The sequence below is a fragment of the Eubalaena glacialis genome, chromosome 1 (assembly GCF_028564815.1).
Source record: "Eubalaena glacialis isolate mEubGla1 chromosome 1, mEubGla1.1.hap2.+ XY, whole genome shotgun sequence".
Taxonomy (NCBI): Eukaryota; Metazoa; Chordata; class Mammalia; order Artiodactyla; family Balaenidae; genus Eubalaena; species Eubalaena glacialis.
Genome location: NC_083716.1, coordinates 43,463,555 through 43,491,225, shown reverse-complemented (window position 1 = coordinate 43,491,225; position 27,671 = coordinate 43,463,555).

Below are 27,671 nucleotides of genomic sequence, written 5' to 3'. Positions count from 1 at the left end.
TAAGTTTTAACTTGAGCACTGTTCTGGGTAGCACAATGAAATCTCCTGCTGTCTAGGGATATGAGTCATCCCTTTGTCCATCCTATTCAGGCTGTATAGGCTACCAACCTGTTAGTCATTTAGTAGCCATCTTGGTTATTAGATCAACTGTCATGGTATTGCAGTGCTTGTGTTCAAATAACCCTTATTCTACTTAATAATGGCCCCAAAGCACAAGAGTAGTGTTGCTGGCAATTCAGATATGCCAAAGAGCAGCTATTAAGTGCTTTCTTTAAGTGAAGAGGTGAAAGTTCTCCACTTAATAAGGAAAGAAAAAAATTAAATGCCGAGGTTGCTAAGATTAACAATAAGAACGAATCTTCTATCTGTGAAATTGTGAAGAAGGAAAAAGAAATTTGTCCTAGTTTTGCTGTCACATCTCCAACTACAAAAGTTAGAGCCACAGTGCATGATAAGTGCTTAGTTAAGATGGAAAAGACATTAAATTTATGGGTGGAAGTCATGAACAGAAAATATACTCCGACTGATAAGAAAGTGTTGTGCCAGAAAGAATGGAGCCTTTAGAAGGTTCAGCAAGACATTCCCCTGAAGCAAGTGGCACCAAGCCATTTACTGCAAACCATAACATAGGTATGTATGTACAGGAAAAAACATAGTATGTATAAGGCTTGGTACTATCCTTGGTTTCAAGTCATCTACTGGGGGTCTTGGAATGTAAACCCTGTGGATAAGAGGAGGCTGCTGTGTGTGTGTGTTTGTGTGTGTGTGTGTGTATGTATCTTCTGTGAAAGATCCACCGATATAAGAAAAAAATGGTACAGTAACATTTTGAAATCTCCTAACAATCTATAATGCGTAACATAGGGTAGTTTTCTATCTGTCAGTGAAGTGCATTGGTAGAAATAATGGTGCCACACTGTACCAGTTGGTCAGGGTTTCTTAACCTTGACAGTGTTTACATTTTGAGCCAGATAATCTTTGTTGTGGGAAGATGTCTTGCATATTATAGGATGCTTAGCAGTATCCCTGGCCTGTGGTCATTAGTTGCCTGTAGCATAATACCCTTTCCCTAAGTGAGACAAACAAAATATCACCAGATATTGTAAGATGTCTTCTGGGGAACACAATCATCTCCAGTTGACAGTGACAACAACAGGTGGAAGGAGGTAATCTATCTTCCAAGGTACATTTGTATTACATTAAGACAACAGAGATCCAAATTGCTTTTAAAATGAAAAACTGCTTAGTTTTAATAAGGGCCCTGGAGTATGAAATACAAATTTTGTTAGAAATAAGCAAAAGTGTGTATTTAATATGAATCTTGTAATAACAGTGGCCTTTGCTTTTTATGAACAAATACTATTAGGTAATAAAGTATATTATTTAAAAAATATTTTTCCTAATATAGTTGTTTTTCATTTTAGCTATTGACTCATTTGTGTTTAGCGTACATATGTTTGTTTAATTTTTTTTGTGTGTGTGGTGAAGGAGGGTGCGGGGTTTATTGCAGGGCACCAAGCAAGGAGTCCAGGCAGCTAGTTCTTAAAAGACCTGAACTCCTGGGTGGCATTCAGAGAAAGGTTTTCAAAGACAGGGTGAGGGAGAGGGGGGTTGTAGGGTATGTGATCAGCTCGTGGACATTCTTCTGATTGGTTGGTGGTGAGGTAGTCAACATCATCACCTTCTGGTTCCAGCTGGTCTGCGGCAGCATACAGTTAACTTCTTCCACCGGTGGGGGTTTCACTCTCTGAAAAACAGCTCAAAGGATATGGCTCAGAGTATTGTCTATAGCCCTTGAGGAGGAACTGAAAATAAGCCATATATTGTTTTCGCACCTGGGGAAATGGTCAAGGTAAAAATTGAAACAAAAGTTTGAATAGATCAAAAAGATAACCATTAACAGCATTCTGTAGTTTCTGTCACTGTATTTTTCTTTTTTAAAATTTAATGTGTATTTTCTATACAGTGAAATACTCAGGCTCTAAGTAGACAGTTTGTACAGTTTTGATAATTGCATCACCCCTAAAACTCATGCCACTACCAAGATATAGAACATCACCATGTCAATACTCTCCTCTTGCCAGGTAGCACCTATTGTGATTTCTTCATATTGTATAAGTTTTGCCTGTATTAGAATGATGTATAAATGCAAACATTTAGTATATACTAATTCTGGTCTGAATTATCTCAGCATGCTTTTTGAGATTCATTCATCTTGTTTTATGTATCAGTCATCCCTTCCTTTTATATGGCTGTATATTATTTCTGTTGTATCAACATACCACAGTTTGTTTATACATTCTCAGGTTGATGGACATTATGGTTTTTCCAGTTTGAGACTATTACAAATATTGGTGTAGAACAGTCATGAATAAGTCTTTAGATGGTCAATTTTTTCCAATTTCTCTTGAATTGTTGTGTCATAAGGTATGTTTAAATTTATGAAAATGGTTAAGTTTCCAAAGTGGTTGTACCATTTTATATTCCCATCACGAGTGTATGAGAGTTCAGGTTGCTACATATCTCTGCCAGAAAATTAATTTGGTCAGTCTTTTTAATTGTAGCCATTCTAATGACTGTGTAGTGTAATCACATTATATTTTTAATTTGCGTTTCCCCAGTGACTAAAGATGTTGACCACTGTTTCATGTTTATTAATCATTAACATATATTCTTTGTGAAGTGCCTGTTAATGCCAAGCCCATTTCTAACTGTTTCTTTTTTCTTTTTTATTATTGATTTGAATGGGTTGTGTACATAACCTAGATATAAATCTTTTGCCAGGTATATGTGCTAAGAAAATTTTCTCCTGGTTTGTGTCTTACTTATGCACATTTTCAAACTTGCTCTTCATGCAACTTCCTTCTCTCTTGTACCTGCAAATTTCAGCCTTCTTCCCCTGGAACCCTAATTCCTACCTCATCAAATTACCCAGCCCCTCCCCACTGTGCTTTCTTTGAGCACCCTCTCCCTATATCCCAGTCTGGAACGAATGTACCTCCAGGCAGAAAATTAGCGTATTGTGTGGTTCATCTCATTTGTTTTTCTTTTCTTAATGTTCACAATGTGTGCTGCAGCTGCCTTGCCTTTTGGTGAGAAGTAGTCATTTGACAATTTTTTCTTATTTTATAATTGTCCAGGGCAGACAGGCTATCTGGTATGAGGTTCTCCTTAATAACTAAAAGCAGAAATTCCCTTTTATTTTTATCCTGGTATTTTTGAATAGATTAATTTCAAAAGTGATTGCATGAAGGAATGAATTAAGTCAGTATTTTTAAAGAATTGTATTTACTTTAAAATACACATGTTGTTCAAGTGCAGATTTAATTAGATAGTGATGATGCAGAATGTTCTCATGTATTAATACTTGGGAATTCATTAGAATTACCATGAAAATTATTTTAGGCATCAATAAATCACAGGAAAAAAATTAACTTTCTGTAGACTCTAGAGACCTATACTGTGAATAAAAATAGAAAAATTAAACTCATCTTTTATCTTGTTCAATTTTTATGACAGAAATATACCAATAATTCCATAAGAGAAATTCAGTCTATTTGTGGATTCTCTGGTAGAATGATTTCCAAATTCGGAAATCATTCTACCAGAATGAGAAAAATTTCAGAATTTTAAACCATTCCATAGTTTACTGGAATGAATTGATATAACTGGAATGCTTGATATTTAAAGTGTATGAAGGCTTACTTGATTCAGGTTTGTCATAGAATAGAGCTTGAATTCTAAGTATTGTATAATTAGAGCTGCTATTTGAATTCTCTGTACAGAAAAATAAATTTTATTTTCAAAATAAAAATTATTAAAAATATGATTTTTTCATAGGTAGGTTAATATAGGAGTTGATTATAAGTACATGATTCTTATATTATTATTTTATGGGCATAATTATATTTAAACCATTGAACATAAAGAATTTTTAAGATGACAAAATTGATGCTTTTTAAAAGAGATTGTTTCTTTTGTTTTCTGGACTTTTTTTTTTTCTCCAAGTAGCTTGGAAGAATGACTTTAAATTCCTATTTAAAATACTGTTCATATCATCTTCTAATTATAATGAATACATATGTACACTTGATCCTTTGGGATAATTGCTTATTTGTAGGTTTTCTTTAGCCACTGATAAATTGCTTAGAATATTTATACATCTTATGTTATAAACACAGTATAAAATTTAGTAAAAATATGGCTTTATTTTAATAACAGTTGTTTATGATCCTTTCATTTAGTTAAAAATATACAGAAATTAAAGTGCACTTTTGACCAATATGCCATATTATTGGGGTACCTTTTTGTGGTTTTAATTTACATTTCTTTAAACTTCCATTGTGTTTATTAGCATTCATGTATCTTTTCTGATGACATGCCTACTCAAATATTTTGATAGTTGATAAACTCAAGATGCTTAATGTACAACTTAATACAAGTATTGTTCTGTTAAAAGTCTTATTACAAATTACCACTGTGTTACAGATCACTGAGTTCAGGGACTAAACTGAGTATAAATTAAAAAGAGTTTGTGCTCTTTTTTTTTCCCTCAAGTAGCAAGACACCTAAATGTAGACTGCCACTGAGAACCCATACTCCTTCTCCCTTTGGCTCTCCCACCGTTAGTGTGTACCTTTTTTTTCAGATTCACAAGATACCTTCTGTACTATGAAGTGTTACTTGTGAATTCTAGATATAAAGAAAAGCAAAAGTAAAAAGGCAAAATCTTCCTGCCGGCTGAGCCCATCTCTTTTATTGAAAAACAGCAGTATTCAAAAGGACTTCTGCTTAGAACTCATTGACCGGGTGAGTCTTTTGGCTAAACTAGTTGCAAGTAGTCTAGTTTGTTAGTGCTGTTAACCAGGTGGGCGCCACATATAAAAGCAAGGTTACATTAATAAGTACAAGTTGTATAATGGATAATGGTTAGAAAAGAGTATGTCTGCCACAGAGAGCCAAAAAAAAGTGAACTTTGCTGTGAATCCTTTCTGTGTCAAGTGGTTACACAGAGAAAGATGAGTTAGATATTTTATTTAGTTTGCTAAGGGAAATAAAAAAGATATTCCTGTCTATGGTGTTATGATTTGTAGCTACTCTATATTTCTCTTTCTTCTTTGGTCAGTATGTTTTGTTTAGTCTATGTCTTTCCATTTTGCTGTGTGATGACAGGGTGATTTACAGTCTTAAGGTTTTGCAAGACTGCATACTTAACCAGGTTATTTTTTTTTTTTAATTTCTTAAAATATCAGTGGTTAATGTTATAAAGAAAGTAGAAAAACTGTATATTCTGTCCCCATTTAGAAAATTGTCGATATCTTGGCTAAGATATTTAATCATTTACTGGAATTATATATATATTAGCAATTTAAAAAAAAATTTTTTTTATTTATTTATGGCTGTGTTGGGTCTTCGTTTCTGTGCGAGGGCTTTCTCTAGTTGCGGCAAGTGGGGGCCACTCTTCATCGCGGTGCGCGGGCCTCTCATCATCGCGGCCTCTCTTGTTGCGGAGCACAGGCTCCAGACGCGCAGGCTCAGCAATTGTGGCTCACGGGCCTAGCTGCTCCGCGGCACGTGGGATCTTCCCAGACCAGGGCTCGAACCCGTGTCCTCTGCACTGGCAGGCAGACTCTCAACCACTGCGCCACCAGGGAAGCCCCAATTAGCAATTTTATTTAAGGAGATTACTAATATAATTGTCTACCAATACTCCAGGAGACAAAGGATGTCATTTGTTTCCAAAACACAAAACAGTTTGGTTCCCCTTCAGCAGAGATACATTTTTCTCTATATTTATAAATTTGAGAGGGTTTATAACCCCAAGATTATTACTCTACATACAGTTCTATCAAAATTAAAGAACATACTATAATAACTAATATGCAATTTCATAATGAGCATGCTCCCTTAAATACCATGAAAGGGATACACAATCACCTGCAATACTTTTTTTTAGATCCCATTTTTTTCTCCTATCTATCATATAAACTCCAACCATTTTATTCAAAATCCCTAAGGAAAGTTCTTCGTGAGCCCTAGCCTGCTTGCTTCAGGGATACCCTCTCCCTTTCCTCCTGAGTCTGCATCTGCTTATCTGCATATTCAGTGAGGTACCTGGTATTCCTCTGAGCAGTTGATGGCAGATGGTGTTTTCAGGTTGGGGATTAGAGAAGGGACTGAATCTAAATATGCTTTACATGTCCAGAAGAGGAAATAAGCCAGGAATGGTCATATGTTAAAATGTCTTAGTGTATTATAATTTGTCCAAGGTCAGTTGTTTTGCAGCTCTCCACAAAGAGAGGCCAACTATTAATATGTGCCATTTCAAAATAGGATTCTTCTGCTTATTATCAAAATACATTTTTTTCTTTTTTTCTTCATTTACTAAGAATGGGTCTAATTTTTCTCACATGCCTCTACATATACTTTTGGGGAAAGAAATGTTGAGTCTATTATGTGCTCTTCTTGTCAAACTTGGAGTACTGTAATGAATGCCCGAATTAGAAATCACTTAAGCAGCATAGTTAATATGAATTGTGGCAAATAAAAATGTTTGAGACAAGTAACTATTTATATATCCTTCTCTGTCAAAATTAAAGCATGTAAGAATGTCGACAACCTCCCAAAGATTTGAATTTTGTTACATTTATAGTAGGATCTGCAAAAAGACAATGACTGAGTAATCATTGACTATAGCAATTGGTCTTAGGATCTATATTACACAATATTAACCCCAAAACCTATTCTGGTTCTGGCGCTCTTCTCCAAGTAGACTGATTCCAGGAGAGGAGCCATATCTGCAATCATCCTGTTTTTATTTGCTTTTTTTTTTTCAAGTTGTTTTCCTCTAGAAAGGTAAGAATCTGATTAGGTCCTCCTGTGGATAAATAGATTCATCTTCACCTTAAATTTAGTCCCAATAAGACTTCCCAATAGTGAGATTGCAGAGTAGCAAAAATTTTACTAGCATTTGCCAATTCTAGATTTTATATCACTCCCATTCAGACAAGGTTTGGATGCTTTTGAGCTTTAAGGACTTGTTATATGATTTCTCTTCACAGAACGTCTATTGTAATAGATTTTTTTTTCCCAGTCATAATAGAAAAAGCAGAATTTTCCATATTGGATGTTAATCATTTCCCAAGTTTGCATATATCCATTCTTAGGTTGTGAGTCAGTCCAACACACACAAAAAAATCAGATACCTTGTCTTTGACTACCTACAGTTGGAGACTTGAAAATTGTCTTATGCGTAACGATATTTCTTGGCCTGTGCATGTGCCCATGCATCTATCATCCCCATGGAATGCTGTATCTGCAACACAGAGTTTTTTGTTTGTTTGTTTGTTTGTTTCCCCTACCTCCAAGACAGAACTCTAGGCAATTTCTCTAGCTCCTAGTGAAAATTTGTGTCACTAGTTCAAATATTGATATTTGTTTTACTTTAAGTCATCAATAAGGCCCAAGTTCGCAGAAACACTGGTTTAAATGTGTGGAATATGAAAAATTTTTGAATTAATTCCAACATATCTAAACTAGTATCTCCTCACCTACCCACCAGATAGGACTTTAAATTCTTAACAAATTGGGTTTGATTCAGGATTAAAAAGAAATATCCAGCTGAAAAATTTAGTGTTCTGCTTAGTAGGCTACAGTTAGTGAACTCCAAAATGCCATGTAATTATTGTTCTCTATCTGAAAAATACAGCTGTCACATCTGTAGTCTTCTCAAAAACAAAATTCCAATATCAATGTGATCTCCATATTTTCTCTTTGCCAATGCATTTTTATTTTAAAACATCATGATAAATTACCAGTCATGGTGAGAATGAATTACCAATACAAAAGTAAATGTTAATAGAAAATATTGATAGATGGATGAGTTATGGTACTATTTGAGTGTGTCAAGAAAAAAATTCAGTAAGCAGAAACTAACTCATGTTATTCAGTAACCCAAAATAATTCAGGTTTCTAAAAAATATTCATGAAAGTAGAACTTCATCTCTAATATGTCTTTAAATCATTCTTTTGCTCTTCTATCAAGCATGCATGCATGTATCCTGCACTTTCACTCTCACTTTGCTTTTCTTCCTTCTCAGTTACACTTTCTTCACTCCCACTCTCACACCTCTTTTCCTTCTCCCATACACACAAAAGATTTGGCATACCAACAAACTAAAAGAAAGCAAGATGCTTCTCAGATGGTTGATAGGTTAAGAGACTTGAGTATGCCAAGCCTAAGTCCTTTTCATTGGGCAAGTTGACAAAAATCTCTAGAAACATTCACATGTTAATAATATAAAATTATCTTTGTCCATTTACTGATATATTTATGTGTTAGCACTTACATAATTATGAAACTGAGTATAAATCTACAAATACATAAGCATTACTATATACACACAATGTAATCATCTACAAAATTATAAATCTTTACAATTACATTATCAGCATTTTAAATAACTGTTAAGAATATGTGCACATATATATATATCTAACTTACATGTGCATGCATCCTCATCTATATTGCTGTCCATGTATCTACCTATTTGTTTAATTTATTATTTATTAATAATTATGGGAGAAGATATACTCTGTATTTGATAGAGTCTAAAATAAGAATATATTTTTATTTATTTGGAAGCCTATCTAAAATGTGAATGTTATCCATTGCTAGCAATGACTCTGGGTCTAGTGGATTCAGTAGTATCTGTTCCCCTCATCTCTATGATAAGATAGAGTGACAGTTAGAAGGATGGGAAGTAGGTGAGATGGGGAACGAATCAGTCAGTAAGGTCTAAGATAAAAATAATGAGACAAAGATAATAATTGCTTTGCTAATGGTTTCTTTTTGCATTCATTGCTCTGGACGTAGTTACAGTGAGTGTTTCCAAACAGTGATCTTATTCTCATAACTCTAACAAAAACAGTATGCCATTTCTCATGTTTATCATGAAGTTTTAGGTTTATGTGCATAGAGTAAACCCTCTGAATACAATAAAAGGTCAGAGTGTGGCCTTCTTGAGTAATTGCTTCCCTGTGTGATGCTATTAAAACTGGATTTGTTGTTCACAAAAATGCATGTCCTGAAAAAATATTAGGGAATATAACGAAACCATAGATCTTTTGCTGTGAAGAGCAGGTTTCTCCTCTAAGTTGAATACCGTTTTTTTTTAATGAGTTTAGCTTTGCTCAAAGGCATTTCCTTTTTGCAATTTACATAACCACTTATTTCTTCCTTTTAATGTTGAATGACTTACAAAAAAATTAATCCAGTGTATTAACAGTTAAGGTGCATTTATTTTATTAGTTATTTTATTTTTAGAATCTGTATTAAAATACAGAAGTCATTTCACTGTCTCATACTGGAAGAACTTTTTAAACTTTCCAGGTAAATGACAGTGATATCCAGCATTGTAATTTGAAATTATTTTGATGAGTATTATAAAACACTAACAATAAAAAACATTTTTCTGCTTATGCCAAAGCTGGGTTCAGCAAAAGTCACTGTGGAAGAGAGAAATCTTCTAAGTCACTTCTTAAGATTCTTAAAAAAAAAAAAAATAAGTCACCTCTTAAGGGAGAAAATGTCTACAATACCTGCTTTTTATAACAATTTGACCCTAACTTGTTTCTTTTTGTTTATCTGTTTGATTTCTGGTTTTCTGGGTTTTGTTTTCATTTGGCATCGTTCTGCAGGGAGTTCTAATGTCATTCAGCAGTTCATAAAGGTCATATTTTAGCATTAGAAAAATAGTTATAAACATGAGAACACTAAATAAAGCCTCAGCAGTTTAGCCCCTATGTTTTGGCAGTATTTTTTACTTAGTATAAAACCTAGCATATGACTGGTTTATCAGAATAGGAAATATTAAGAGTACCTTTGTATATTTATTTTAATAAATATTCCAATTAGAGTACATTATAAAGAAATTCAGAATCCAGAATATGAAGCAAAAATATTTATTAAGTAGTACCATGAGGTTGTCTTTCATCCTATAAAGACTTCAACCATAAAAAAGAAGGAAATTGTGCCATTTGCGTCGACGTGGATGGATCTTGAGGGCATTATGCTTAGTGAAATAAGTCAAACAGAGAAAGACAAATACTGTATGATCTCACTTATATGTGGGACTAAAAAAATCAAACTCATAGAAACAGATCAGATTTGTAGTTATCAGAGGTGGAGGGTGGACAAAATGGGTGAAGGTGGTCAAAAGGTGCAAACTTCAATTATAAATGAGTTCTGGGGATGTAATGTATGATATGATGACTATTGTTTATTGTATATTTGAAAGCTGCTAAGAGTTGATTTTGTAAGATCCTATAATGAGGAAAAAACTTGTTACTAGGTGAGGTGATGGATGTTAACTAATATTGTGGTAATCATTTTGCAACATATTCATATATCCAATCATTATGTAAGACATCTTAACTCTATACGATGTACTATGTCAATTGTATCTCAGTAAAACTAGAGAAAGACTTCTCAGAAAGATACGCAAAATGCCCATGGCCATCCTTCATAGACCATATCTTCCATCTTCTTCCCTCTGTGATCTAGTACTTCTATTTCCCTCTATGGTTTTGGCCTTTGAACTTACTCACCCTTTTATTCTGAGACTTCCATGATCGTATTTCTATCAGGCTGGCACAATCCTCCATCAGTGGGTCCTTGAATTATTGAGAATGGAGGAAATAAATCTGTCTAGTTAATATTGACTATTAATGAGTTAATTTGAGTTAACAATTGCTAACTCAAAATGGAGCATGGACTGATAGACAACTTCATATCCAACACAAGATTAATACCTAGAATATGTTAAAACATCTCAAAACTCAACAGTTAAAAAATAAATATTCTAATTAAAAAATGAGGAAAATACATGAAGAGGCATTTCATTGAAAAAGATATAGATGGCAAATAAGAACACGAGAAGATGTTCAACAGCATGAGCCCCTAGGAAAAGGCAAACTAAAATTACAATCAAATATCACTACATACCTGTCAGAATAGCTAAAATTAATAAAAAAAAAAAAATCAAATGCTCTGAGGATACAGAGAAATTGGAAAACTCATTTATTACTGATGAGAATGTTAAACGGCACAGCCACTCTGGGTAATAGTTTGACAGTTTAAAAACAAAAACAAAAACAAAAACAACTAAACCTATAATGATGCTATGATCCAGAAATTACACTGTTGGATATTTATCCCAGATAAATGAAAACCTACGTTCACATAAAAATCTGAACATGAATGTTTATAGAAGCTCTGTTCATAAAAACAACCAAGATCTCTTTCAACAAGTGACTGGTTACGCAAAGTGTGGTATATCCATACTAAGGAATACTACTCTGAGATGAAAAGGAATGAACTATTGCTACGCACAATGACCTGGATGAATCTCCAGATTCACTGAGTGAAAAAAAGCCAATATCAAAAATTACACTGTAGAATTCCATTTAAACATTCTTGAAATAATAAAATTAGAGCAATTGAGGAGAGAATAGTATTTACCAGGAAGGGGTGGGGACAAGGTCAAAGTGGATATGTCTATAAAAGAGCAAATTGAGGGATCTTTGTAGGGATGGAAATAGCTCCTCATCACTTAGAATGAAATCCAGAATTCTCACGAGGCCTGGAAACTGATGTTATATGCCCTAGATTCCCTCAGTCACCTCATTTATCACAACACCCACCTTCTCCTCTCTTCTTTTAGCCCGTGTTCTTGCTGTTTTCTTTGAACATATAAAGCTTGTTCCTACCTCAAGGTGTACTCACTTGCCATTCTTTCAGTGAATTACATATATTATTTTCTTATCTTCAGCACATAAAACCATATTAGATTTGTATAAGCTAATTAGTACATGCTTGTTGATTGAATGTATCCATTTTTCCATTTATATTCCTTAGGATAAGCCATTAATGAGAACTTCTAAGTCCTTGAATCCATTAATTATAAAATTAATTTTAAAAATGTCTTTGGACTTTGAGAGTATTTTTTAACAAGAAGCAAAGTTTTGTTTGTTAGTTTTCACATTTTCTAAAAGACTTTGGAGAACTAAATGCAACAATTATTAAGATTTCAGCAAAAGTTGTGTATTAATTCTTACAAATACAGTCAAGGCTTCAAGATGGCTCACTTTATTTTTTAAACCATGCTGACATTTTTCTGAAGATCTGAGGGGTTTTGCAGAACTTCATGAAGGAAAGTGAGTCTCTGACCATCTTCTCCAGTTTTCTTATTAAATGTTTACTTGTTTAATTTAGCTTGTATAAAAACTTTCTGTAAAGAAAGATGTGACTTGTTGAATTGATTACAATTTTGCTTGAATCATTATATTTTTCTTCCAGTGTTTTGCCTTTAGATTAAAATATTTCTTAGTTTCTTTCAAGTGCTGGAGTTTTTCTTGATATTGGGCTTATAGGATTAGCTGAAGCACTTAGTTATAAGTTGAATTCCTTTTAAACTTGTAAGTCTGAATGCCAACTAGGAACTTACTTATCTCACTTATTTCCTCTAGTCCTTTTTGATTTGTTGTATATCCAACTCAATCTGGTTCAGTAACATATTAAACTACCTATTTTGTAAACTAGATAGAACATCTTCTATAGTATTCTTTCTCCTTTGGAAAGGAAATACCACCCTCATTCTTTTTTTTTTTAAATTTTATTGTATTATAGTTGATTTACAATGTTGTGTTAGTTTCAGGTGTACAGCAAAGTGAATTAGTTATACATATATACACATCCACTCTTTTTTTAGATTCTTTTCCCATATAGGCCATTGCAGAGTATTGAATAGAGTTCCCTGTGTTATACACTAGGTCCTTATTAGTTATCTATTTTATATATAGTAGTGTGTATATGTTAATCCCAATCTCCCAATTTATCCCTCTCCCCCCTTATCCCCTGGTAACCGTAAGTTTGTTTTCTACATCTGTGACTCTACTTCCCTTTTGTAAATAAGTTCATTTGTACCTTTTTTAGTTTCCACATGTAAGCGATGTCATATGATATTTGTCTTTCTCTGTCTGATTTACTTCACTCAGTATGACAATCTAGGTCCATCCATGTTGCTGCAAATGACATTATTTCATTCTTTTGTATGGCTGAGTAACATTCCATTGTACATATGTATCTTTATCTTCTTTATCCATTCCTCTGTTGATGGACATTTTGGTTGCTTCCATATCTTGGCTATGGTAAATAGTGCTGCAATGAACATTGGGGTAAATGTGTCTTTTTGAATTGTGGTTTTCTCCGGGTATATACCTAGGAGTGGGATTGCTTGGTCATATAGTAGTTCTATTTTTAGTTTTTTAAGGAAACTCCATATTGTTCTCCATAGTGGCTGTACCAGTTTACATTCCTACCAACAGCATAAGAAGGTTCCCTTTTCTCCACACCCTCTCCAGCCTTTATTGTTTATAGATTTTTTGATGATGGCCATTTTGACCACTGTGAGGTGATACTTCATTGTAGTTTTGATTTGCATTTCTCTAATAATTAGTGATGTTGAGCATCTTTTCATGTGCTTTTTGGCCATCTGTATGTCTTCTTTGTAGAATTGTCTTTTTAGATCTTCTACCCATTTTCTGATTGGGTTGTTTATTTTTTTGATATTGAGCTGCATGAGCTGTTTGTATATTTTGGAGATTAATCCCTTGTCAGTTGCTTCATTTGCACCACCCTCATTCTTTAGAAATTTGTCTTTTCTCAATATCCATGGCCAAGAGTATTTTCATTGTCAGTATTGCAGGAGGTTTTTGGTTTTTTTTTTTTAAAGTGTTCTCCTTGAAAATAAAAAGCACATCTTCAAATTGTAAGATTGAAAAGAAACTCGGTATTAGTTCGGTCCCTTGTTTAACAGAAAACAAAACATTTGCTAGCATATGTAGTACCTTGCCCAGATCACATAGCTATTTAGTGACAGACAGGTTTTTTGACTTACAGCCTGCTGATCCTTCTACTATAACAGAATGATGCTAATTTATTATATTTACATAAATGCATTTATGTGTTATGTTAGAATTATTATTTTCATATCACTCATTCATTTTTGGTTTGCTTTGTGGTTGTTACTAACTTAAAAGCTCAGATATGAAATTCACCAAGAGCATTTTCTTGTACTTCACTATTGTGCATTTTGCCTCCTGTTGTGGTCATGCTGTGAAGAAGGGATAGACTTGGACACCCCTACCCCAATTTTGTTCAGATTTTGAGATGCTATGCCTTTACTAAAAAAAAAAAATATGAAGAAGGCTTATTAATAGCACAAAAATAGGTTTCTGGGGAGAACAGGACAGCCTCCCAAGCAGGCAGGTCTGAAAAATGGCTTGAGAGAACAGGGAAAGAAGACTGACTTCGTTTTTACTGTGCTTAGGGAAGGGGCTGGGGTGAGGATTCCTACCTGCATGTGGGCCAGGGCTTTCATAGTTTGAAATTAATACCAGATATAGTAAGGCTTGCCCAGATATAAGGCAGAAAGAAAAGGTAGAGTGGAGGGGCAGTGAAACATCAAACATGGAGTCACATCCTTTATTAAACCTCTGATTATATTCTTTATAATCATTAATATTACAGTACTAGTTGTTCAGTCTTTAAGATAATATAACAATATTTAAATAATGGATATTTTAGTAATGTATTGTAAAGTAAATTAGTAGGCTACAAAGGATGAAACTCAGTGGTTGTTCCATATGTTAGGTGTCTATTCAAAATAACAATGTCTTTTTTTCCATGTGACACAAGTTATTGTATATACTGTATATTTAAGCATAGTTTAATGTACATTTTTAAACCTTTGAACATCTCCATTATAGACTTTAGCTAATACTGTTTTTTTCTTGATTTCTAAATACTTTATTGTCAAACAGTATAATGATGACATTAAATAATATTGAAAAGAAAACACAATACCCATATTAAAATGACCTTTTTAAGTTTTGTTCATTTCTTTATTCCCCCACAGATAAGGAACTTTATTACTCACAGCAGAAAAAGCAGCAAAAACTTCATGTACTTGCCAATTCTCCTTGCCCCCCAAGACAACGAATTGTTATTGTTAATGTGTTAAATCTAAAAGAACAAAGAGAAAAATTTCCTGATGGCACTTATTTAGGAGCGACCACATAAATAACTACTGTGTAAAGCTAAGATCTTGTCCCTTAATTAACAACATGTAGAAACTCATACTCCTTATTAAGCTTTCTAAAGAGGCTGGTAAACGTGCTAAATCTACCTTACTTAAGATTCTGCAGTTGTATTATAAGTGTCATACCTGAGAGCTTTAGAAATCCTACCTGTGGTCTTCTCAGCACAAGTTACATTCTAAGGGTGATTGTTCTAAAATTAAAAATGAGCACAGACAGAAACAGTCTCTCAATCACTAGGCTGATCATGGAAAGCTCTTTTGAACTAAGGTTAAGTCTAGCTAACAGTTTTTTTTTTTTTTTAAATAAATTTATTTATTTACTTATTTATTTTTGGCTGTATTGGGTCTTTGTTGCTGTGTGTGGGCTTTCTCTAGTTGCGGTGAGTGAGGGCTACTCTTCGTTGCAGTGTGCGGGATTCTCATTGCAGTGGCTTCTCTTGTTGCGGAGCATGGGCTCTGGGCACGCAGGCTTCAGTAGTTGCAGCACGTGGGCTCAGTAGTTGTGGCTCACAGGCCCTAGTGCGCTGGCTCAGTAACTGTGGCACAAGGGCTTAGTTGCTCCACGACATGTGGGATCTTCCCGGACCAGGGCTCGACCCGTGTCCCCTGCATTGGCAGGCAGATTCTTTACCACTGCACCACCAGGGAAGTCTTAGCTAACAGTTTTTAAATTCTCACAAAACATAAATATCAAATGATAACCTACCTAATGCTACCTGTAAATTAAATAAAATACCAAATCAGAGAACAACAGATGACCAAGAACCAGAGGATCAAACTATATTTAGAAAAATGACATTAATCTTAGTTAGAGAGGACATGCCAAGATCCCAGGTGCATGATGATTAAAAAATAAGTAGGCACAATATACTGAGTCTGAGACAACAGATATTTCCTTTCTACAACCATGATAGGTATCACTAATAATTTTTCCTTTGAAAGCATGACTTGGCAACTCATAATAATGAGTAAATGATCTGCTATGAGGTAAATGCTATGAAAAGAGAAAGAGTAAAGCAGGATATATGAGATCAGGCATGGGTAGAACGTGGGGGTGGAGGTGATTTATTTGTGTCATTAAGAAATTAACATTTAGGCCAAGACTTGAAGGAATGGAGGGAATTAACTGTACAGGTATCTGGAGAAAGAGCTTTCAGGAAGAGTGAACAACCAGTTCAACATCTTTGAGGTTGGAATGTGAACTGGTGTTTTAGAGGACTATTAGAAGGCCTTGCAGCTGGAGTATTGTTAAGTGTCTGGGATAGTAGTAGAGGAAAGACAGAAAGGAATGTGAGAAAGTATCATGTAGGAATTTATAGACCATTAATGGAATTTGTCTTTATTCTTACAGAAATGGGGATGTATTGCAGGATACACAGTAGAGGAGTGACATGATCTTATGTTGATTTTTAAAGCATTACTTTAATTGCTGTGTTGATAATATACTGTAAGGAAACAAGGGCAGAAGCAGGGAAACCTGATGAGAAGTTAATGCTTAAATCCATAGGAACCATGATGCTGGTTGGATAGGAGGTCAGTACTGCAGGGGCTAAGAAGTGGTAAGATTCCAGATAACTTTGAAGATAGAGCCAATGGGCTCTATCAGGATTTCTTGATGAATTAGATGTGGTATGTAAAAAACAAAACCCAAAACAAAGAATGACCAAGCTCTAAGGTTTTGCACTGAGCAACTAAGGGATTAAAGTTGCCAAAAACTAAGATGGTTAAGGCGGTAGGTGGAGCATGTTTGAGGGAAGAATGTCCATAATTCAGTTTTTGATAATATTAAGTTTTAGCCACCTACTGGATATCTATTAGACATTAAAGTGGACATGACTAAAAGTTAGTGGTATATATGGATCTAGAGTTTGGGGAAGAGGTCAGGGCTGGAAATTTAGGGTGAATTTAGGGTTCATCAGTATAGAGCTGTGAATGCAGATAGAGAATAGCAGAGAAACTCTTTGTCAGGGAGATAAAACACCAGAAAAGAAGTCTTGGAAGGAGTGGTCAGTTAACTAGGGGAACATAAAGAGGGTATGGTATCTTGGAATCCTAATAAAGAAGAGGTTTCACAGAGGCAGGAGTGATCAACTGTATCAAAAGTCACTGATACTTCAAATACGATGAAGACTGAGTATTTACCCTTCCATTTGGCAACAGGAAAGTAATTGATAACCTTGACAAGAACAGTGACCTTGACCAGAGCTGCTTTTCTGTACATTACCTCATTTGATCTTTCCAACAACTGTTACTGTTAATTCAACTTAAACTCCAGTGGCTTAAGGTTCTTTTTCAAGGCTACAGAGTGATTACATGATTAAGCATCAATTTAATCCAGATCTGTGTGTTCCCAAAGCCCATGCTTTTCTCATATGCCAAATTCTCTCCTAAGAGTAGCAGAGTATTTTACATCTTATTTTTCCCAAGTATGTTTTTATAATATATTATGTTACTTGTCAACATTTGGCTTAAAGAAAAACAGCAATGAAACAATAAAATCAGCCTAAGACATTTAAAAGTATCTTGTAGTCTCCCTCCAGACGGCATTAACTCTCCTGGCCTCACTCTGGAAAGTAAATGCTTACAGTCTTAACCTAATTACATGTGAAATGAAGATGAATAGAATATGTCAGAGCATTATTTATCAGTAGAATTTAGTACATCTATCTATTGATACTTCAGTATAACTAGGAAATAATTTGTATGGATATATTGTCACATACACTGAGGTACTATCAATCTTTATATGAAATACTATAATGATCCAAATTTCCATTTTCCTTCTGTTTATTTTTATAATATCTATTTTAAGAAAAACTTTTAAAATATGGACCTCATTTTTCAAACTGGCGTAGAAATTTATAAGTATGAAATTGTGGATGCTAATGCTGTAGATTTCCAAGCTGTGTAAGAGGGTGGTTTTGCAGGAAACTGCCTGAGTGCTCTGTTACAGTAATCAGTAGGCATTATGTGTGTGTGTGTGTGTTTTTTTTCTTTTAAAATTTAAAATGCTACTGCTCTCTTGCATTAGGCAATGGTGGAAATTACTTTTCTACGGAAAGCAGAACGACATTTCTTCTGGTGGCACTTCACCTCCTCACTTATAGTCATCAAGGGATATAGTATTCTTTTCTGCCAATGTTTCCAAACATGTAATGCAAAAAATCAGTTTTATGAGTATGCAGTATAATAGAGCCCCTTTGGTTGTTCTGGAAACAAGTAAGGGTAAAAATTTAGTCAGATATATGATCAAGCAATTGTGTTTCTTGGAATTTACCCTATGAGCTGAAAATATATTTCTACACAAAAACCTGCATGTGAATGTTTATAGCAGCTTTATTCATAATTGCCCAAGCTTGGAAGCAACCAAGCTGTCCTTTGCTGGGTGAATGGACAAATAAACCATGGTACATCCTTAAAGTGGAATATCATTCAGCGCTAAAAACAAATGAGTTATCAAGTCATGAAAAACATGGAGAAACCCTAAATTCATATTACTAAGTGAAAAGCCATACTGGAAAGGCTACATACTGTATGACTGCAACTATGTAATGTTCTGGAAAAGGCAAAAATATGGTGACAGTAAAAAAGTTCAATTGTTGATGGGGATTAGGGAGGAGGGAGGGATGAAAAGGCAGAACACTGAGGATTTTTAGGGCAGTGAAACTATTCTGTATGATATACTGTACTAGTGGATATGTTTCCTTTTACATTTGTTCAAACCATAGAATATACAACATCAATAGTGAACTCTAATGCAAACTAGGGATTTGGGGTAATTTTAAATAAATTTAGTTAAGAAATAAGGCTGTTGTTATAAATTAACTTTCTCATAACTGTCTTTGAAAGAGTAAGTATGAATTTTCTTTGCAGAGTTGAATTCACTTAGGCTGGTCCAATATAAAATCTATATTTAGAAGTCAGTTAAGGTTTCTTTATAATCATTCCTTCTCCTCTCCCATAAAGAATAAATCTATTTTTAAACTTATTTTTGACTAGTTTGAACCGTACAAAAGAGCCTGTCAATGACTACAATTATATCTATAAAAAACTTATATATATTTATATAAGGGCTAATATCTATATATTTATTGAAGTATAGTTGATTTATAATATTGTGTTAGTTTCAGGTGTACAACAAAGTGATTCAGTTATATATATTTTTTCAGATTATTTTCCATTATAAGTTATTACCAGATACTGCATGTAGTTCCCTGTGCTATACAGTAAATACTTGTTGCTTATCAATTTTATGTAAAGTAGTTTGTATCTGTTAATCCCATACACCTAATTTATCCCTTCCCTTCCTCTCTTTTCCCTTTGGTAACCATAAGTTTGTTTTCTATGCCTGTGAGTCTGTTTCTGTTTTTGTATACAGATTCATTTGCTATTTTTTAGATTCCACATACAGGTGATATCATATAGTATTTGTCTGATTTACTTCACTTAGTATGATATTCTCTGGGTCTATATATGTTCTTCAAATGGCAATATTTCATTCTTTTTATGGCTGAATAATATTCTATTGTATATATAGACCACATCTTTTTACCAGTCGTCTGTTGATGGACACTTGGGTTGTTTCCATGTCTTGGCTCTTGCAAATAGTGCTGCTATGAATATTGGGTGCATGCATCTTTTAGAATTAGAGTTTTCATTTTTTCCAGATATATGCCCAGGAGTGGGATTGCTGGATCATATGGTAGCTCTATTTTTAGTTTTTTAAGAAACTTCCATACTGTTTTCCATAGTGGCTGCACCAATTTATTCCCACCAAGTGCAGGAGGGTTCCCTTTTCTCCACACCCTCTCCAGCATTTATTATTTGTAGACTTTTTGATGATAGTCACTGTGCCTAGTGTGAGGTGATACCTCATTGTGGTTAGTTTTGATTTGCATTTCTCTAATGAGCAATGTTGAGCATCTTTTCATGTGCCTGTTGGCTATCAGTATGTCTTCTTTGAAGAGATGTTTGTTTAGGTCTTCTCATTTTTTGATTGGTTTTTTTTTTTTTTTGATACTGAGTTATATACACTGTGTATTTTGGATATTAACCCCTTGTCGGTTGCATCATTTGCAAATATTTTCTCCCATTCTGTAGGTTGTCTTTTTATTTTGTTGATGGTTTCCTTTGCTGTGTAAAAGCTTATAAGTTTGATTAGGTCCCATTTGTATATTTTTGCTCTTATTTATTTTGCCTTGGGAGACTGATTCTAAGAAAACATTGTTATGATTTATGTCTGAGAGTGTTTTGCCCATGTTCTCTTTTATGAGTTTTATGGCGTCATGTCTTAAATTTAGGCCTTTTAACCATTTGGAGCTTATTTTTGTATATGGTGTGAGAGAGTGTTCTAATTTCATTGATTTACATGTAACTGTCCAACTTTCCCAGCACCACTTGCTGAAAAGACTGTCTTTTCTCCATTGTATATTCTTGCCTCCTTTGTCATAGATTAATTTGACCTTAGGTGTGTGGGTTTATTTCTGGAATTTCTATTCTGTTCCATTGATCTACATAAGACTAATATATTTTTTTAAATGTTTTTTCATCACCCACTTTTAGCAGTGCTTAGGTATGGCTCCTCATGTGTGTATATATGTGTATATGTGATTTTACACATATGTGTAGTTTCAAATACACATATGCAATATTATGCATAATATATATTAAATTATATATATATATTTTAACTTTTATTGATGTTGGCTATCTGGTCAATGATCCATTTGATGATTTTAACTTCTAAAATATCTGTACCCACCTACTAATTATAGAATTAACCAATTAAATGAAATCCATTTGACAATTTTTTTTCAAAATTATTTTTTTACCTTCTTTTAAACACACTACTACTGTTGTCCTAACTTTAAGGTTTTTAAAGCTTGATAGTATAAACACACCAAATATAGGGGAATCTTTATATTATCGTATTTCCATTTGACCTGTAAAGGTGCTGATGTGAAATGTTGTCTTTCCCAAGTTCTAGAAGGTCCTTTAGGATCTGGCTCTTGGATATTAATTATCATAACTTTCACTGAGGACATATATACCACAACCTTGTTTAAAGGACAAGACATGAATGAATTAATTTAATCCTCTCAATAGCCCAAAGATTTAGGTACCTTTTTTATGTCCACCTTGCATATGAGGATATTACATCACAAAGAGGTTATTTTCCCAACATTATGCTCTATAAACTGACAAAGCTGGGCTTTCACCTCAGGCAGTCTATCTCCAAAAGCCGTGACTACTAATCAATACTATTTCACGTGACTTACTCTTTTATCTTCTTACCTCTGTCATAACTAGCCACAGTGGCCTCTTTGCTCTTTCTCCTATATTTTTAGCAACCTTTGTGTTGAAGGCTTTGCTTTCACTGTTTGCCTTAGGACTTGACTGCTCCTTTTCAGATATGAGCATGACTGGCACATTTATATCCTTTCAAAATTCTTGTATTTCATGTTTCCCTTGACCACCTACCTAAAATAACATACACCCCCATCCACAAACATGCCAACCACTCCTTACCTTCCCCAAAGTGCTTGGTTTTTCTTCATAATACTTACTGCAATGGTTCTCAACCCTCACCTACAGCTTGATAAAATGGCAAAATTATGCACAGTCAAACCCAGAGATGCCAAATTATTTACTTTAGGATGGTGTCTGAACAGATGGAATTTTTTTGAGTCACCTGTAATTCCAATTTTCAGCTAGGAATGCCCCTCACCTTTATTGTATATCATATAACATTATACATGTATTTGTATATTGTCTGTCACCCCAGTGGGTATATGAACTCTAGGTATAGAAGATATTGTTTTACGCACTTTTATGTTACCAGTTCCTGGATCCAAGTTGGACACATAAATATCTGTTAAACGAATGAATACATATTTATTATATAAATAAGTAAACAGTGCACAAGAAAATCAACTACAGCACCATTAGCATAAGTCTTCTTTAAAAATGTCAGATGTGACAATACTTCAAAGAAACACCCTAACTTGCAGGAGGAGGTGAAATATTTTATGGGACTTTAGCAGGAGGGGTACCATCAAAATAAGCTCAGTTTGGAAAAAAAATTAGGTAAGGATTATTCTCAGAAGAGGGAAGAATTGACTGTGCAGATTTGCCGCCTTTGATTGGTCAATTTGAATTTTATCAGGAGAGATGAGAGGATGTGTTAGAAGGTAAAGTCATGTGCAGGAGGGGTTAGGGGAAGAGTTGAAATGCTAAGGATATGTGGAGATCACCATGGAAAATTCTCAGTCCTTCATTGTCTCTCACAGTCCTTTTCTCAGTCATCAGGGAAAGTGAGTCTCATTATGTGACCTCCATCTCAATTTGTTCAGTTCTCTAGATTTACACCTCTCATGTCTGTGAAGAGACAATTCTTCATCAGTTTCTCCTGCTTCTGTACATCTTACAAGTCAAGTATTGAATGCATTTGTTCTGGACAATCTTTTAAAGAATGTTTGTACAGAAAATAGCACTGGAAGAGAGGGATAGTGTTTCCTTTTGGAGCAAAGAGCAAGCATGCTTACCATCCATTTGTAAAAGATGAGGACTCCCTAATCTGAGGTTTCTTCTCTTGTAATGGAACTATTAATCGTGCAAACTTCCATGTGAGCCCATCTGCCTTGATCCCATGGGACCTGGGGCAAGAGGAACTGACTTGAATATCCTGATATGCAGACTACTGCTATTGATTTAAGTAATAAACTGTCCTTTCTTCCTGACCCAGGAGTTTTGTGTTTTCTGTCATCATTCTTGACACTGTGACAGGCTAACTTGTAAGCTTGTAAGTAGGGTAGAGTCTCATACCCTTCAAAATTCTTGAAAGTGTTGGTTGCAGTCTTAGACTCTTTAGTGATGACTTCTACCACAGCATCCCATGAATTTTGCCTTTATAACTGAATGTAAATGATTTGTCAAGTGAGTGGCTGCACACACGCATTTACAATTCTATAGACAACAGAGTTTAAACGAGATCAGAGTGAGACAAGGAAAATTCTGAATAAGTGTATGACAGTCATTGAGGTTTCCGTCTTTTGGGAGATGGAAGAAAAATAGCAGTTTAAGATATTGCAATGATAGATATAAATATACATGAGTGAAAAAAGAAGTATTTCACAGGCCATTTTAGAAGCATAAAAATGGTAGATGTTTCTAGTCAAAAGTAAGGTCTAACCCACATGAGGGACGTTGAGGTTAAGCAGGAATTAAGTACACAGAGACTTCAGTTAACTCTGCTGTTGCTACGGCTGCTGCCCCTGATAGCAAACAAATAACGTAGTCTTTTATTGCAGGATCAAGTGAGAGACTGGGACCCATAAGCATTGGGTCTGTGATGTCCACTGTGCTGTTGAATTAGAATCCCCAAAGCTTGTCCTGATCTTAAATATCTTTTGATGTTTTTGAAAAACTTGGGAGGTAGGTGCACGCACCTCCCACACAGTGGAAAACTCATTACTCTCAGTGAATAACTTTTGACTCACCCAAAACTTAACTGCTAGCAACCTACTGTTGATCAGAAGCCTTAACAATAACATGAACAATCGATTAATACATATTTTGTATGATATGTGTATTACATACTGTATTCCTACAATAAAGTAAGCTACAGAAAAAAGATGTTATTAAGAAAATTATAAGGAAGCGAACGTACATTTACAGTACTGTACTGTATTTATTGATACCCTAAGTTTATGTTGTCTGTTTACAAGATGAATTGTCTGTCAGTACTATATCATTATTATCATATATGATACAAAACACTGTGGTTGTTACATGTGTTACTAACACTAGACATCAAAAATGAAAAGATAATGTGAAAGAGAAATTATTATTTATTTACAGATATGATTCATGCATTGATAATAAAGAAGCAGCATTATGATTGCTTTATGGCAGCCTACCCTATACAGGAATCATTATAAAAATTTTATGGCATACAGTATTATAGTTATATTCATAATACAGTATTGGAAACATTGTTGCATTTTGAAAAAAAGCACTTACCTGTGATGACAGGCTGATATGCAGTTGCTCCAATTATAAGAGAGAGACATACTATATGGTAATGTAATTCTTTGAAAGCAAAGTTGTAAAACAGTAAGAAAACTAACACATTATTAATTTTAGATTTAATATCACTCACCTTATACCTATGTAAGGATAGACTTGTATCTACATATATTTTATGCATATGACATATCTAACATTTTCTTAATTTTTAAAATATTTTTAGGCTACACAGTTCATCTTCCAGTTTTTTTAAGATTGTCACAAATATCCAAAAAAAATTGTCCATTGTATTTATTAAAAACAAAATCTGTGTATAAGTGAACCTGCACAGTTCAAACCCTTGTTGTTCAAGGGTCAAAAGTGTAAATAGAAAGAAAGGTGGATGGTAGTTAGAGCGTCTAAGTATATGGTGTGGGGTGAGGGTTGAGGGCGGCAGCTTTAAGTTCAGAAGACAGTGTTAGTGCATCTGTCAAGGGCAAGGTATAAGTAAGAATGTATGTAATTTTGTATGTTAATTTTGTCAGCAAATAGCGGGAATCAAGTCTGCAAGATTTTCAGACTGGAGAGTATAATGGAAGATCATTGTAAGCCTGACAATTGGCTTTTCTTTTCCTAATACAAGTACCTGATTTAAACTTTGATTTCCCAGGCATCCACTTCAAAGATGGTTATCTCTGATAAACACACTGCCAGCCACAGACTCAATAAAGAGCCAGGCTTCAACCTCCCTCCCCACCAGGCTCCTTTGTTTCTTAGAGATCTTGGTTAATTTCACTAACTGACAATTTGAGCTGCTTGTATTTTTTCTCTTCCACACTTTAAATTTCCCCGCTTATATTTGAAATTCACCAATCAAGAGTGAGCCCCTGAAACCTTAGGCCCCCACTCTGGACCTCAATAAAAGCAGAACTTCTGGCCTGCGTGTCCCCACTCCCCACCCCCCAAACCCAGGATGCCATGTAATTTCCAGGACCTGTAGTTAATAAACCTTTTGTTTTTTTCAGTTTCCTGATGGTTATTGCTGAGGGTGTGTTGCAACCATAATAAGAATCACAAGGGCCAATCCAGCCACAATATTGGTTATCTATAGGCTGAGACTGGCACAAAACAATCATCCACATATTGTATGAGATTGGCATCGTAAACAACAAATTTAATGTTTCTAAGGCCATGGTTAAATAATTGCAAGAAGTAAGAGGGCATGTTTGTAAAACTTTAAGAGCATAAATATCCAATTGATTTTCTCAACTGAAGATAAATATATATTACAGTCTGTATGCAAGAGAATATATACCATGTAGATCTGCCACTATTTCTGAGGATGAAGATAGGAAGCTATTAGGGAGACTACGCAGAAATGAGGAAGAGTGATCTTTTCAATGGGCCTTAAATTTTGTACAAAGCAGTAGCAGTGACTATCTTTTTGATGGGTAGAAGGGCTGTTCCAGTCAGTCAATAGAGGATAATGAATGCATTTGAAAATATGTAAACAGGTGGCAACAGTTTTTTAAGAAACTCATTTTTCTTGGGTTTGGGGATAGTTGTACTAAGAGCATACCCAGTCACCTGGTTCAGCCTCCACCATGTGTCCCATATCTGCAATATATTCGGCCCAGAGTAAATAAGGAGCCACTTAGAGGTATAAAATGTTGATAGGGGAAGCACCAGGTAGTGGTTAATTAATCTGTGTCATCATCAAATTATAATTTTTTCTGGAAGTGCCAGAAACAGGATGTTCTGACTATATCTAAGGCTAGCATCCCATCTACAAGGTATATCTTGCTTCAATTGATTCCCTGGAATGGCATAACCAAGCAGGAAAGCATGTGAATAATGAGAGTGTTGAGTAGTGATGAAGAAGCTAAGACAAAGGCATAGTCAGAGTGTCATTTGAAATGCCCACCACTTAATTTTTTTGATACCTGAAAGGAGGAAGGAATGGTGGAAAGGTGACTGTTGGAAGTGTAGCCCTGGTATCAACTAGATACTAGTTGATCTACTACAATGTATACTAGAAATAATACATTTCTTTGCAGTTGCATGAAAATTTCTCCCTTTTGTGTTAAGGGAAATTGCAGGAAAACCACAGTGGATAGATTTACTCAGAGGGATGCCATGTCATGTAAAGTTTGTCTTTTGCATTTTAGATGACATATTTTCTAACTGAAGCAGGATAATTATTCTTCTGATTTTCCTTTTTTTCCAATATCAACAGGTATCTTTGTCTAGACATATCGTTCTTCTTTATCTTGAACTTATCTATTTGTCTAATCCAAGGAGGTATTAATTTGGTCTACAATTTTTCTTAATTTTGGTCAAAGTATCTTCCATTTTCTCAGCAAGTTCTTTGAATTTAGAGATTCCTCAGTCTGCCATTCTATTTTCTGTTTTCTAAATAAATGTGTTATTTCACATTTAAGACTATCGATAAAGGAGGACGATAAGACTGTGCTAGCTTCACCTATATGGAGACCTGAGTATTTTTGGAAGTTTCTTGTTAAGCAGTTTCTGCAATCAGTGATAGGGTCATTTTTTCCAGTTTGCAGGATTGGATTCCTCACCAATCAGTCTTGAAGGAAAGTCTTCAGGAATAGCTGCTAAGAAATTTTGTCCTACCTTTATACTCTTTTGTTACGCAAATGTGATCTTGACCAAGGTTTGTAGGCAATAAGACGATTAGGTTGTTCATCATCACTACCTACTTTACAAAACTTTAGGAGGGAATTTTGTCCAGTGAGAAGGATGTGTTTAGGAGGGGGTGGAGGGAAGAAAGGGAAGAGGGTCCTGTGAAGCTGTAAGAGGAGAGGGAGTGAGTAGGAAAAGAGAGGAAATCAAGGTACAAGGGACCAGAATGGAAGTTGACAGGGAAAGGGAAAGAGAGAGATTAGATTTTTTTCATATCGAGGCAAAGATGACCATGTTTAGAATACAGGGTCTTCATTAGGATACCTCTTCCCTTGCTCAGAAGTCTTGGTCAATGAAAAAAAACACTTCAACTCAATAAAGAAAGAACCTCTAAGCATATTGTGTGAATTGAGATTTGGGTCATGATACTAGGTAAAGAACACCTTCTAGCCAAGGTACTGGTCTAGAGGAACAGGAGATGTGTGGTAGAATATGGAAACTATGCCTACCAACCTAAACCATGTAACAAGCTGTGGAAGCAGAGATTGTAGCAGTTATGCTTCATTAATTATGGTGACTTCTAATCTTCCATTTCCTCCCTGCTATTCTTAAAGCCAAACAAACAATAACATGACGTTTTAGTTTTCAGGGGTGAGAATGAGATATAACCAAATTAACACCACGATGACATGGTAGCTGTTGGATTTTGTTTGTCTTCTTTGTTGGAGGACACAAACTTTTCATCCAAAAGAAAAGAGCACTGGTCAATACTGGACAGCATCTGTGACTCCTCCAGATACGTTCTACAAGCCTTTTCCATTCTTCTCAGGAAGCTAATCTGTTTGGGTTACACCATCA